Source organism: Ursus maritimus, unplaced genomic scaffold (genome assembly GCF_017311325.1).
Source record: "Ursus maritimus isolate PB19 unplaced genomic scaffold, ASM1731132v1 scaffold_16, whole genome shotgun sequence".
NCBI lineage: Eukaryota > Metazoa > Chordata > Mammalia > Carnivora > Ursidae > Ursus > Ursus maritimus.
In genome coordinates this window covers 33,919,433-33,932,654 of record NW_024424008.1, presented here as the reverse complement: position 1 = coordinate 33,932,654, position 13,222 = coordinate 33,919,433, and positions in this window count along the sequence as shown.

The following is a 13,222-nucleotide window of genomic DNA, read 5'->3' as shown; positions in this document are numbered from 1 at the left end:
TGTTATTGCTGCACTGCTACTGTTTCCTCAATAGAAGCCTAAGTTCAGGGTATACACTCAAGCACCCACATTATTAGAAAAGCACTGAGAAATGCATACATACCGAAACAAAGACTGTGGATTAAAGGCCCTAAGTGGGTGTCTGAATTGGGTGCCGGTGGCCATTGAGGGCTTCTGCTCCTAGCGCCAGGAGGATGTCTGCATTTCTGTCCTGGGAAGATAGCAACAAAATTCATCTCTGGACATCCTCTCCTGTGTTACTTCCTAAAGAGCTGATTATAAGTAGGCTTTGGATTTGGACCTGAGGAAGGTTACTGAGACCCTTGGATTATTATTTTCTTGCTCTCATCTGTCTCTCTCGAACACCTTCCCTTCTCATGAGGAGCCTATGGTTCTGTGAGCCAATCAGAGATCCTTTGATCTGGATATCAGAGACAAAGATGCAGTCCTTTTAATAACGTATTGTGTGGCTTGACATGGGCATGGTGCCCGCCTCGCTCTCACACAGAGGACTGTGTGGAGGATCCCCAAGCAGACAGCCCAAACAACCAAGGGAAGAGACTCATCTGGAATTTTCTGAAGAACTTTGTTAGAACATCATGTGATTGTCAAGCCAGAAGAGTCACCCCCCAATATACCACACACACACACACACACACACACACACACACACACACACAGAGTCATCTATTCATACCGTAATATAAAGTCAGAGGAAAAGATTTCAAAGACAGATTCAGAGGCCTTAAAATGTATACAAGTGAGAGGGTTTGGGGTCATATGTATTTATCACCACTCCCCCTGAGCTATGGGGGAGGCTCAAAATTGACCAGTCAAGATTTGGGAGCAATGAGGAGCCAGGAGTTGGCAGGCCAGTTTTGTTTGCCCTGTTGTAAGAATGAGGTGTGGATAGTGGGCAGGGGACTGATGTCTGAGATTCAATCCCTGCAAACTGACAGCCCGGGAATTTCTCAGTTAACTTTGGGAAGATCATCAAAACCTAGCCACAGCAGACGAGACAAGATTTCTGAGACTCAACCTAGCAGCCCTTCATGCCTAGAATAAGACCATTTGATCCTTCCTCTCACCTGTGCCAAAGGGAACAGGCCACATACCAACATATGCAATCCTCACAATGGCATTCAGCCTGCTACCAAGTGCTTTCTAATTATCACTCAAGGAGTAGTGTTGCACCTGACAATTCTTTCATTTTTACTTAAAATGTCAGTTTTACAAATCTTCACCTTCTGGTAATAAGCTTTTAAAATATGATGCTGGGAGAATCTAAATCAGATAGTAAACTTAAAATTTAATGGCGTCTAGTGGTCTGGATCCATGTATGATGTAGGCGAGACAAAGGAATGTTGTCTATCTAAGCATGGAGCAAACTAGTTGGAGGAGCTGAAGGTTCAGTTTTGCTGTTAGCAGGTCTCAGTGCAAATGTGACCAGCTGAAGGACTGACTGATGCCGGGAGGGTCTGGCGTTAGAAAAAAAGTAAAAACAAATCAGCTCAAAATTTATTTTTTCCTTTCTGAGGTAAAATTATATATCCTTTCCTTGGCCCACCAAACGTATTCACCCACATTGTCCCACTGACCCTCTGAAGTCGGGATAATCATCCCTGGAGATGATGGAGGGTTCTGGGAAAAGCAGACTGTGGCGCTGGCCAGAACTGTGCTGGAATACAGCTCCTTCACGTCTTAGCTATGTCCCCCTGGACAAGTCAATGAAACCTCCTCAAAGTTCCTGTTTCCTTTTGGGGTAAAGTGTTGATATAATGATTAAATGAGATGAGGGATATAAAGCAAAGTGCCTCTTTGGCTCATAGTAAACCCTCAACACATTAGTGTGACCATCAGCACTGTCTTATTGGTAGCACAAAAGAAGAACCAGGGGCTTAGCAAGTGACTTTTACTGCTCAGCTAGGCCCAGGCTTTCACAGATTAGAACACAGGCTGTGCCCTGTACTGGCACATGACAGGGAAGTCTCAGGGGCCTTAGTGATTGTCCCTAACATAGATTTGAAGAGGACTCACAAGGTCAAAGACACTTTACAAAGTCTGTTCTCTACAATCAGTAAGGAAATGCCATAAACTGTTCCTAAGCTAGAAATCTGAAAGCAAACAACGCTAGAATGAGCACCAGTGGAAAAGTAGCAGAGTCCAGGGATCCTAGCAGCCTTTGCATTATTCAGCCAGAGACTCAGAAGTTGATTTCCTCCTCCACATTGGCCTTTCTCTCCCACATCCTAACCACTGCATCTACTTCTGCAGCCACCTGCCTCAGAAATTCCCCCAGAGCCTTTACTCACTAAAGCGGCTCAATCTTGTGCTAGTCGAGCTCTCAGGGAAAAAGATGCATTTCCTGCATAAAATTTCCTGGGGTGAAAATCCTTGGGCCTTAATGCTTGGGGGAATTAGAGACTCTGAAGAACGGTGTCAAGGCCCAGAAGACCGACTCAGAGCAAACAGGCTGAAAGGAAATAGCCCCAAACCCTCACTTCTCTATTGCAGTAGAACTTCCTGCAGCCCTGGCTGCAGAGGAAGTGCCCAGAGCACTGGCACAGCGATGGAATATTGGAGTGTGAACCCTGGCTTTGCCTCTTAACATCTGGATGATCTTGGAGATTTACTTTGATTTTCAAAGTCTTGGTTCCTTCCTCTATAAAATCAATACAGTTTGGGGGCTAAAAATGACAACTTGTTTAAAGTACCTGCCTTTATCACTGGAGTGATAAACAGCATTAACTTTCTTCCCTCTTTCCTTTCCCCTTAAAACCTGCCCTCCCCCTCCCCCCACTACCGTGGTCTTTCTTCATCTTTAGTGTAGAGATCTGTAGAGGTGAAGGGGGATACTTTTGAGATTTTCTGTAGATATAATATATGACCATTGCTCCAGGAGGGTAAAAGTCACAGTGTAGTGGAGAGGAGGGGTGCCGCGACACCGCCCATGGGGCCACGGCGTTGATTTGGGAGAAGGACGAGGCACAGACAGGTTAGCTTGCGAAAGAGAGCATGGGTGCAGGGGACGACTGCCAGGCATGCCACCACCAAGAGTGCGATCGCCCCGAACAGCTGCAACCTCACATATTTATTAGCAATAAACAATCAAAGACAATCAAGGGAATGATCTGTAGTACATCCTAAATAGTACATCACCGGCAAAGTCACGGGATTAGATGATGTAACGAGGCCTATTCTTAAACATGTTTCTATGGACCCTGCGGGCTATTGTCAAGAGCAATCAAGTTTCCGTTGGGGCAGCGTTCTGCCCTGAGCAAGCTGGGCAAGCCGGGCGTTCCCGGCCGCTGTGCTCTGACATACACGCTAAAGCCCGCAAGGTCACAAACATGTTTTCCTATTATATCCTTAGCATGAGCTCTCAGCCAACGGCTACTGCAGAGGGGGATTCCTTCAGACCCCTTGTCTTCCCTGAAAGCTGGAGCAGGGCCACTTGTCCTCCAAGCGTCATTTACAAGGTAGGACCAAGGCTGCACAAACTCAGATGAGTAGGAATTTAGAGACAGCCTCACACCCTCATCTTCCACCTTTGTCCTCTGTTCTCCTGTTTTATTGATCAATTCATGTTCTAGATCCCATGGCCAAAATCATGATTTTTCTGGTCCTTCAGCCGTATTCCAACTTGCTTTAAAAATACAGTCTCTTTCCCATCAGCAGATGACCGCGTCTTTTCCTGCACTGCTTTGAAAGTCAAAACCAGTTCAGAAAGCTGAGCTGCATTTGCTTGTATCCTTCACACTTGCTTGAAGTTGATTTTTCAAAAATAGGCACCATGTTTTCTCTCTTAGCCTTTTATGGAGAGGTGCCCATCATGGAGCAGGAAGAAGGCCCTGCCCCTCGGGAGCTTCTGGGTCTTGACAGCTCTGGGAGGAAGGATACCTGTAAGATATCTCACTCTTCTCACCCTGAGCACAAGGGCAGCTCCCTCACCTTAGAGTTGTCTCCTTAGGTCTCTGAACCCTGAGAAGAATGGGGGAGGTTCCCAGCTGCTCTGGAGAAGAGGAATGGAGGCATGGTTCAGCCACTCTCTGCCTTCTGGACACTGTCTTGGACCCTAACTCGGGTGATTCCTGAGCTTGCAGCTGAGCTTTTTCTACTGGAGCCCTCGATAGTTTCTTGCCTCCTCCCCTTCCTGGTGGGGCCACCCATTCAGTCTGAACGTCAGGGACACACTGCGGTTAACATCTGAATGGCGTCCTACAATTTACAGAGTACTTGCTCATTATCTGAATCCTCACACTTTTAGCATCATTTGGCTCCTTCCTTTTTGAAATGCTTCCCCTTAGGATTCTGGGATGCCACACTCCCTGTTGTCCATTCTTCATAGTCATTTTTGCTAGTTCTCCCCTCTCTGCTCCATCTCTCTGGAATGTAACAGAGAACTGATCTATTGTAAAATGATTGCCACATCTGTATCTTCAGCCCTGACTTTACTTCTCAACTCCAGATTCTTGTATTCACATGCCTTCCCTTCCTCCACAAACATCTCAGATTAAGCAGATCCAGACAAAATTGTTGATTTCCTCACATCCAAAATCTGTCTCTTCCAGGTCTTCCTTATTTCTGTAAACGGCTTCCTTGTCCACTTATTCCTGAGGCCAAAATCCTAAGAGTCGTTGTTGGTCCTTCTCTTTCCTTCACAACACTGGACTGGTATATAAGCAAATCCTTTTGATTCAATATTCAGAATCTTTCCGTAATCCAACCATTTCCCTTTTCTCCACTGTGGCCAGTCCCATTTAGCTTACCATTTTCTGTTGCCTGGACAAGATGACAAACTCTTAACTAGCTGCGCTCCCTTCTTTTCCAAATAAATATCCAGTATTCACTCAGAAGCCAGTCACTTTCTGAAGTATAAATCAGATCACACACTCCACTGCACATGAGCAGAGCTCTATCAAGCCCCATGAAAGCTGATGCCCCCGAATCTTCTAGCTCACCTACACACTTCTCACCACATCACAGCTTGACTTCATTCTCACTGTCCCTTCAACAGCTCACGGACTTGTGTTTGCTGCTCCTCCGCCTGGAGTCCTCTCCACAGGCCTACACGTGGCCACCGCCTCCCATCGCTCAGGCTTCTGCCCAAATACCATCCCTTCAAAAACGCCTCCTTTACAACACTAGAAGCAGACCTCACCCACCCCCAAGTCTCTCTCTTATCACCCTACTTGGATTTCTTTATAGTTCTTACCACCTTCTGAAATTGACTTACTAATATTTTCCTTTTTTCTTTCTTTCTTTCTCCCTTCTTTCCTCCCTCCCTCCCTTCCTTCTTTCCTTCCTTTCTTCCTTTTTTCTTCCTCTCCTCCCCCTCTTCCCCTCTCCTCTCTTCTCTTCTCCTCTCCTGTCCCTCTCCCTCCATCTCTCCCTCCCTTCTTCTTCCCTTCCTTCTTATAAATTCTGATTGCATAAATGAACAGATGAATGAATACAATAGGTATTATTGGCATGCTCATTTTAAAAATACGGTAAAATATACATAACATAAAACTCACTATTTTAACCATTTTTAAGTTTACAATTAAGTGGCATTACATAAATATATAACCATGTTTTTCAACTATCAATCTCCAGAACTTTTTTTTTTATTTCACAAACCGAAAGTCTATAGAAGTTAAACAATAACTTCTCATTCTCCCTTCCTCTTGGTACTTGGAAACCATCATTCATCTTTATGAATGTGATTGTTCTAAGTACCTCATATTGTTTGGAATTTTGTCATTTTTTAATGCAAGCATTTCTTTTTTTTTTTTTAAGATTTTATTTATTTATTTGACAGAGAGAGACAGCCAGTGAGAGAGGGAACACAAGCAGGGGGAGTGGAGAGGAAGAAGCAGGCTCATAGTGGAGGAGCCTGATGTGGGGCTCGATCCCAGAACGCCGGGATCACACCCTGAGCTGAAGGCAGATGCTTAATGACTGTGCCACCCAGGCACCCCTAATGTAAGCATTTCTAACACTAAATTTCCCTCTTGGTACTGCTTTTCCAACACCTTGTAAATTTTGGTATGGTGTGTTTTCATTTTCACTTGTGTCATGTATTTTCAGTTTATCCTTCTGGTTTTAGTTTTGATCCATCAGTTATTTAAGAGTACTTTGTTTAATTTCCACATATTTGTGAATTTCCTGGTTTTCTTTCTACCATTGATTGCTAGTTCCATTCCATTGTGAACAAAAAAAGATATTTTGTATGATCTCAAATTAAAATTACATGTATATATATAAATTACATATATATATACTGGAAAAGGTTGTATGTGCACTTGAGATAAATATGTAATCTACTATTGTTGGATACAGTTTTCTAGGTATATCTGTTAAGCCCAATTGGTATAGTGTTGTTCAAGTTCTTTATTCGCTTTTGATCCTCCTTCAAGTTCCACACATGAGTGAAATCATATGGTATTTGTCTTTCTCTGACTTATTTCACTACACATAATGCTCTCTAGCTCCATTTATGTCATTGCAAATGGCAACATTTCATTCCTTTTTATGGCTAAATAATATTCAATATTCATATATATATATATAATACATTTCACATCTTTATCTATTCATCAATTGATGGAGTATTGGACTATTTCCATAATAATGCTGCTATAAACATCAGGGTGCATGTATCCCTTTGAATTAATATTTTTGTATTTTTTCAATAAATAAGTCATAGTGCAATCACTGGATCATACACAAGATCTATTTTTAATTTTTTGAAGAAACTCCATAGTGTTTTCCACAGTCCCTGTACCAGTTTGCATCCCCTCCAACAGTTCAAGAGAGTTGTCCTTTCTCTACATCCTTACAAGCACCTATTGTTTCTGTGTTGTGATTTTAGACATTCTGACAGGTGTGAGATGATAGTTCCTTGTGGTTTTGATTTCTACTTCATTTGATGATAAGTGATATTGAGCCTCTTTTCATGTGTCTGCTGGCCATCTGTATGTTTTCTTTGGAAAAAAATGTCTATTCACGGCTTCTGCCCATTTTTTAACTGGATTATTTGTTTTTTGGGTGTTGAGTTTGATAAGCTTTTTATATACTTTGGATACTAACCCTTTACCAGATGTGTCATTTGAAAATATCTTCTGCCATTCCATAGGTTGTCTTTTAGTTTTGTTGATTATTTCCCTTGCTGTGCAGAAGCTTTTAATTTTGATGAAGTCCCAATAGTTGACTTTTGCTTTTGTTTCCTTGGCCTCCAGACGCATATCTTGTAAGAAGTTGCTATGGCCAATATTAAAGAAATTACTGACTGTGTTCTCTTCTAGGATTTTTATCTCTAGTTTGTCTCATGGAAGTATTGCTACTCTGGCTGTCTTTTGACACCCTTTGCATTAACAGTGTTTCTCTGGCTGTCTTTTGACATCCATTAATGCTTCAACATGCATTTATAATATTTCTCCATCCCCTTACTTTCAATTTACAGGTGTTTTTAGGTCTAAAATGAGGGTTTTGTAGCCAGCATACGGACAGGTCTTTTTCTATATCCATTTTAACACCTTATGTCTGTTAATTGAAGCATTTAGTCCATATACATTTGGCACAATTATTGATAGATTAGTATTTATTGCCATTTTGTTACTTGTCTTGCCATTATTTCTGTAGATTTCTTCTGATAGTTTCTGGTCTTTTTCTCTTTCATGTTTTGGTAATTTTCTTTAGTGATATATTTGAATTTCTTTCTCTTATTTTTTGCATATTTATTAGTGGTTTTTGATATATGGTTATCATTAGGTTTGTGTATAAACTCTTCTTCAAATATCAGTCTATATTATGTTGATGGTTGTTTAAATGTAAACACATTTTTTTCTCCTCACTTCCCAATGTTTTACCCTTGCTAGCCTTGTGAGTTTTCCCTCGTAAGTTAATGAGTTCTTTTGTCTTATTGCTTTTAAGATATTTTTCTCTATCACTATATATTACAAAGTTAACTACAATATGTCTTGGTGTGGGTCTGCTTTTGTTGATTTTGATGGGAGTTCTATGTATTCCCTGGATTTAGATGTCCGTTTCCTTCCCCAGATTAGGGAAATTTTCAGTCATTATTTCTTCAAATAAACTTTCTGCCCCCTTTTCTCTCTCTTTTTCTGGGATTCCTATAATTTGAATGTTATTTGATTGAGTCACTGAGTTCCCTACATCCCTTCTCATTTTGCATAATTCTTTTTTCTTTCTTTTGTTCAGCTTCATTATTTTCCATTACTTTGTCTTCATTCCTGTGCTCCTTCCACCCTGCTATTCATTGCATCAAGCATTTTTTTAATCTCATTTATTGCACTCTTCATCTTTGAATGGTTCTTTTTTAACTCTTTTATTTCTGTGGTAATGGTCTCACTGATATCTTCTTTTCTCAATCCTAGTGAGTATCCTTATGATTGTTGCTTTAAATTCTCCATCAAGCTTGTTACTTATATAAGTTTTGCTTAGATCTCTGGCCATTGCCTTATCTTGTTTTTCATTTGGGATACATTCTTCTGTCTTCTTATTTTGTCTATGTCTCTGCCTTCATCTGTTTTTTTAGAAAAACCAGTTATGTCTCCTCCTCCTGAAAGTAAATGGCCTTATGAAAAAGAGGTCCTATAGTGCCCACAGTCTGCTGCTTCAGGGACTGCTTTGAGTGGGTTCTGCACGCACTCTGCTGTTGCATTCTGACTGCTGTGTCCTTCAGGCCAGTAATCTTCAGAGGCTCTCTTTGCCTGCTGGGGGCAGTGTTTAGTCTTTGAACTGAATGAAGTGATTTTAACTAGGTTATGCTCTGGTCTGCTTGTGAAATGAAACCTGTCACCACCTCCACCAGTACTGAGGTCCTGCAAAATTCTCTGGTAGGGAGACATGATGTGGTAAGTGGTAAGCATTTGTTCTATTCTTCTGGGGAAGGGTCCTACCATGTTGGGACTGAGGTAAGCATGACCCAGAAAGGCAGTTCCATTGGAGTGCCAGGGGCTGGGACATAGTGCAAGCGAGTTAGGCAGGCAGTGTCACACTGTGTTGCTTCTCACAGGTGGCTCTATGTTTGTGTTGAAGGGTAGGAGAAAGAAATGGTGCCATACAGTTCCTTTGTTCCTGGGGAAGTGTCTCTGTGAAACTTTCCTCTCAGAGACATACTCCAAGAAGAGCAAATTCTCCCTACTGTGTTCCTCAGGTGCTCTTCAGTTCACTGTCTCCATGCTGTATGCCTCTGTGTTGTTGGCCTGCCTTCTCTCCAATAGCTGAGCTCCATCCTGGCCAAGCCCTCTGACCTTTAAAACTTGAGGCTTTAAGCCTTGCTGGCTGCGAGAACTCAAAATTCAGCCTCTCTTGTTTTCCAAGCCAATGGCTACGGAAACATTCTCCTTGTTCATCTCCTGTGTGCTTTACTCTCTCTTGCCCTTCTTCATGTTTAGGCTCCCTTCCCTCTGCAGCAGTCAGGATCCATTTTTCCCCTAAACCATATCTCCACACTTCCTGCCTTCTTTGATGTGGTCTCTTCTCTCCCTTTAATGGTACAGTTTGTTCTGTTGGTCTTCAGGTTGATTTCTGGGGTATTTAGGATGTTTTGATAATTATCTAGTTACATTCATAGGACTCAGCAAGCCTAGGGTGCTCATACTCTGCTGCCATTTTCCCCCCTCTTCCTATTATTTTAGATCTTTCTGTATTTCCCTGCAATTCTGTCAATGGTTGGGTCATATATTTAAGAACACTTATGTTTGGTATGTATATGTTTGTAACTATTATACCTTTTTGGTAAATTGATTGTTTTATCATTATATTATATCCTTCTTTGTCTCTTATAACTTTTTTTTTTTAACGAGTGACTTCAAGACTTGTTTGATATTAGTGTATCCATCTCTGCTCTCTTTTGGTTACTATTTGTATGGAATATCTTTTTCCACACTTTCATTATCAATCTATCTGTGTTCTTAAATTTAAAGTGAGTCTCTTATAGGCATAATATAGACAAATCTTATTTTTCCATTGTGATAATCTATGTCATTTCTTTTAGAAGTGATTAGTCAACAGAACCAATAGGAGATGTACATACACAGAGAAAGAGAGAGGAGAGAGAGAGAGAGAGAGAGAGAGAGGTATAGAAATAGAAAGAGATATAAATAGATAGATAGATGATACAGATAGATATAGATAAATAAATATAAGTATCTATATAAATTGATAAAGAGAGATAGAAATAAATACAGATGATATTGATACAGATATAGATGGCTATTTAGACATGTTTGACTGGTTTCTAGAGCTCCTATGAAATTATTTTATTTGGTTGTTTTTATAATGTTTCCATTGAGGGATAAAAAGATCTGGAACTTCCTAGCTTACTGTCTTGCTGGTATTTTTCCTGGCATGCCCACTTTTGAAATTACAAAAGTAAGTCCCAGAAAAGTTGGTAAGTAGCAGAATTCTGAATAAAATTTGTGGATTTGAATTACTAGTCTACTGTTTATTTTTCTATCCTAGCTCACTTCAGCTATCTTTCTAATTATCAGAGTAATAACAATGACGTTCATGCAAATAGGACATTACAGTTTATAGACTAGTTTTTTTTTTTTTCTTGTATGATATTTTGAGGTCCCTCATAGGGCATCTAGGGGAGGAATGAACCCATTTACTGGATAAAGAGACTGAGGCTGTACTGGGCTATGGTTTGCCCAAGGTCATCTATAACTTGGTGGGAACTTCACATTGGTCTTTCTTATCCCACATGATCTTTCTGACCTCTGCCCTATACTTTTGGATGTTGGTCAGGTGTAGATGAGGGAGGGGGGGCACACATATCAGGGAGGGAGATAAAATGCTCCCAGGAATTCCCCACCCACTTATACTGCAGTGAAGCCCCCAGACTGGGCAAGGGGAAGGGTGAGGTGCTTTTCCTGGAAGGAGGCAAGCCATGGACTATGAGTTGTCCCTGATTTGAGGGACAGAGTTTGTGTAGAGTATCAACAGCCTGAGTTGCAAGGCCTGTCTCTGACCCCAGCCTCTCTGGACCTCAGTTTCCATGTCTCTGAGAGGAGGCCCTGACCTCATTTCCTTGTCCCAGGCTACTGACCTATGCCTTTCCCTCCTCCTCACCTCCCTGCAGGGACAGTTGGAAGGCTGCCTTGGATCTAGTCCCATCCCCTGACCAGGACTCCCCTGTGCCCACCTTCTTGGTGGCATAGCCTGCCCTGCCTGCTGACCTGGGTGGGGGAGACAGATATGTAGGAGAAGAGATATTGCCCATGGCTACTGCTTTTATTCTTTTCAATTGTAAACCTGCCCTGGAATGTTTCTTTAGGACTTCCGCTCCCAGATATCTGTCTTTCTGTAGACACTGGTGATTCCCTAGAATTTAACATTACCTTGTCCTTAACCTCTTCTCAGACAACACACTCTTTCTGAGACAGCCTAGGGGTTTCCCCTGGCTCCTGGCTTTCACACCTGAGAAGGTCCCAGCATCACTGCATAAGTTTCCAGTTGTGTATGTTGTGCAGTGCACAACCCTAGGTGATGTAGTCTCCTACAGGTGCAGGGAAGAGTGTCTGGAACTACACACTGAAAATCCACACATCTGTGTACGGTGATGCTCAAGTGCTGAGAAACTCACAAGATGAGATTGATGAAGTTGCACCTGAGACCCTGGATGCCCTTGCAAGTGACAAGCCTGTAGACTGTGTAGCAGCCATCAGGTGAACAAGGAGAATCTAACTGTATAATCTCTAATGCCAAGTTTTTGTTGGGTGTAGAAACAGAGAACAGAGTACATAGTTAACACTCTCAACAATGATTACTAATAAAAAAAATATAGGGGAACAACTCCCACATAATTACTAATTATTAAAGAAAGTGATGTATAACTTGAATCAAGAGAAAAACAAAATGTAAAATCTGAACTATAGTAAAATGGTTTCTCATAACTTGAATGAAATAAAATCTGGTTTGCATAGTAGGGAAAAGTACTTGAAATATTATCTTGGAGGTAGAAGCCCTCTGGGAACATATACAGAGAGCCTCAGAATGATGAGAAGTGCCTTTGGTATAAAGAATCTTTATAAGCAATTTCCTCATACCTTTCAAAAAAGAATTTTAACAGTATTCTTTTACCTTGTTAGAGATGATGCATTGAGCTCTTTCCTCAGAGCCACCAATTACTTCTTGCACCACTCCGCCCTTACCCTCTATCTTATTTGACTTTAATTTGCATAAGTAAAAACAGTCTTTTGACTTCATGAGGTTTCAAGTAGAAAGACAATGAAAGTTCAAAACTTACCCTTCACTCTCTCTGTGCCCCTGGCTTGGACATAGACAGAATGCAATGAATCTCCAGACAGTTCTTTAATGAAAAGGGAGTTTTCTATCTTAATATGAAGAGTGTCTTGGGGGAGTTCAAAGATGGTGGAGCAGTAGGGGGACCCTGACTTGCTCATCCTTCCAATACAATTAGATAACTTTCAACTATTTTGAGCTACTAGGAAGGGGATCGAAGGAGTACAGAAACAATCTGCACAGTTGGACCAAGAGAATTTGGCAGAGGTGAGATTCAGAGCCCTGAATTGGGAGATTGGTAAGCCATGCAGCTGGGAAGGGGAGGAAGCCCAGTTTGTGAAAAAGTCAGGCAGAGGAAGAAAATTGGAAAGAGTGCAGCAGATAGTGCCTGCACAGTAAGCGGTGGTAAATTATTAATTCCTGGCTTGCTAAGGGAGAGATTGTTCCCCTTCCTGTGGGGAATTTGGAGGACCATATTTGTCCTCTCTAGAGACAATGGGGCAGCAGGGAGCCACTGCGTGGAGCTCAGCAGTGGGGTCAGAGGGGTATGCAAAGGGAAGTTTGAAAACCTCTTAACTTTGTGTTGTGAGCCACAATAGGCTTAAATATCTCTATGAGCACCAATCCACCACTTTTCTGGGGCAGACTGAGTGGAGCACGGAGACTGGTGCAGATTGTGGATAACCTGGCTGCCATTCATTGCTGTCTGCCATAATGGATTCAAACCTGTATGATGGCTTTTCTGAGACAGAGGGGAGTAGGGGACTGAGTCGAGTGCAGATGGCTGATAACCTGGCTCCAGCTTTTTGCTGAGTGTACAATAAACTCTAGCCTCTGCAGGTGCACTGTGCCATGGCTTTTTGGGGATGGGATGGTGCTGGGCACACTGTGAGCTTCCCCACCAGGGGATGGGAGTTGGCATGCACATTACCAGACCTCTTAAAACTTGAAGTTTTGAATCCCA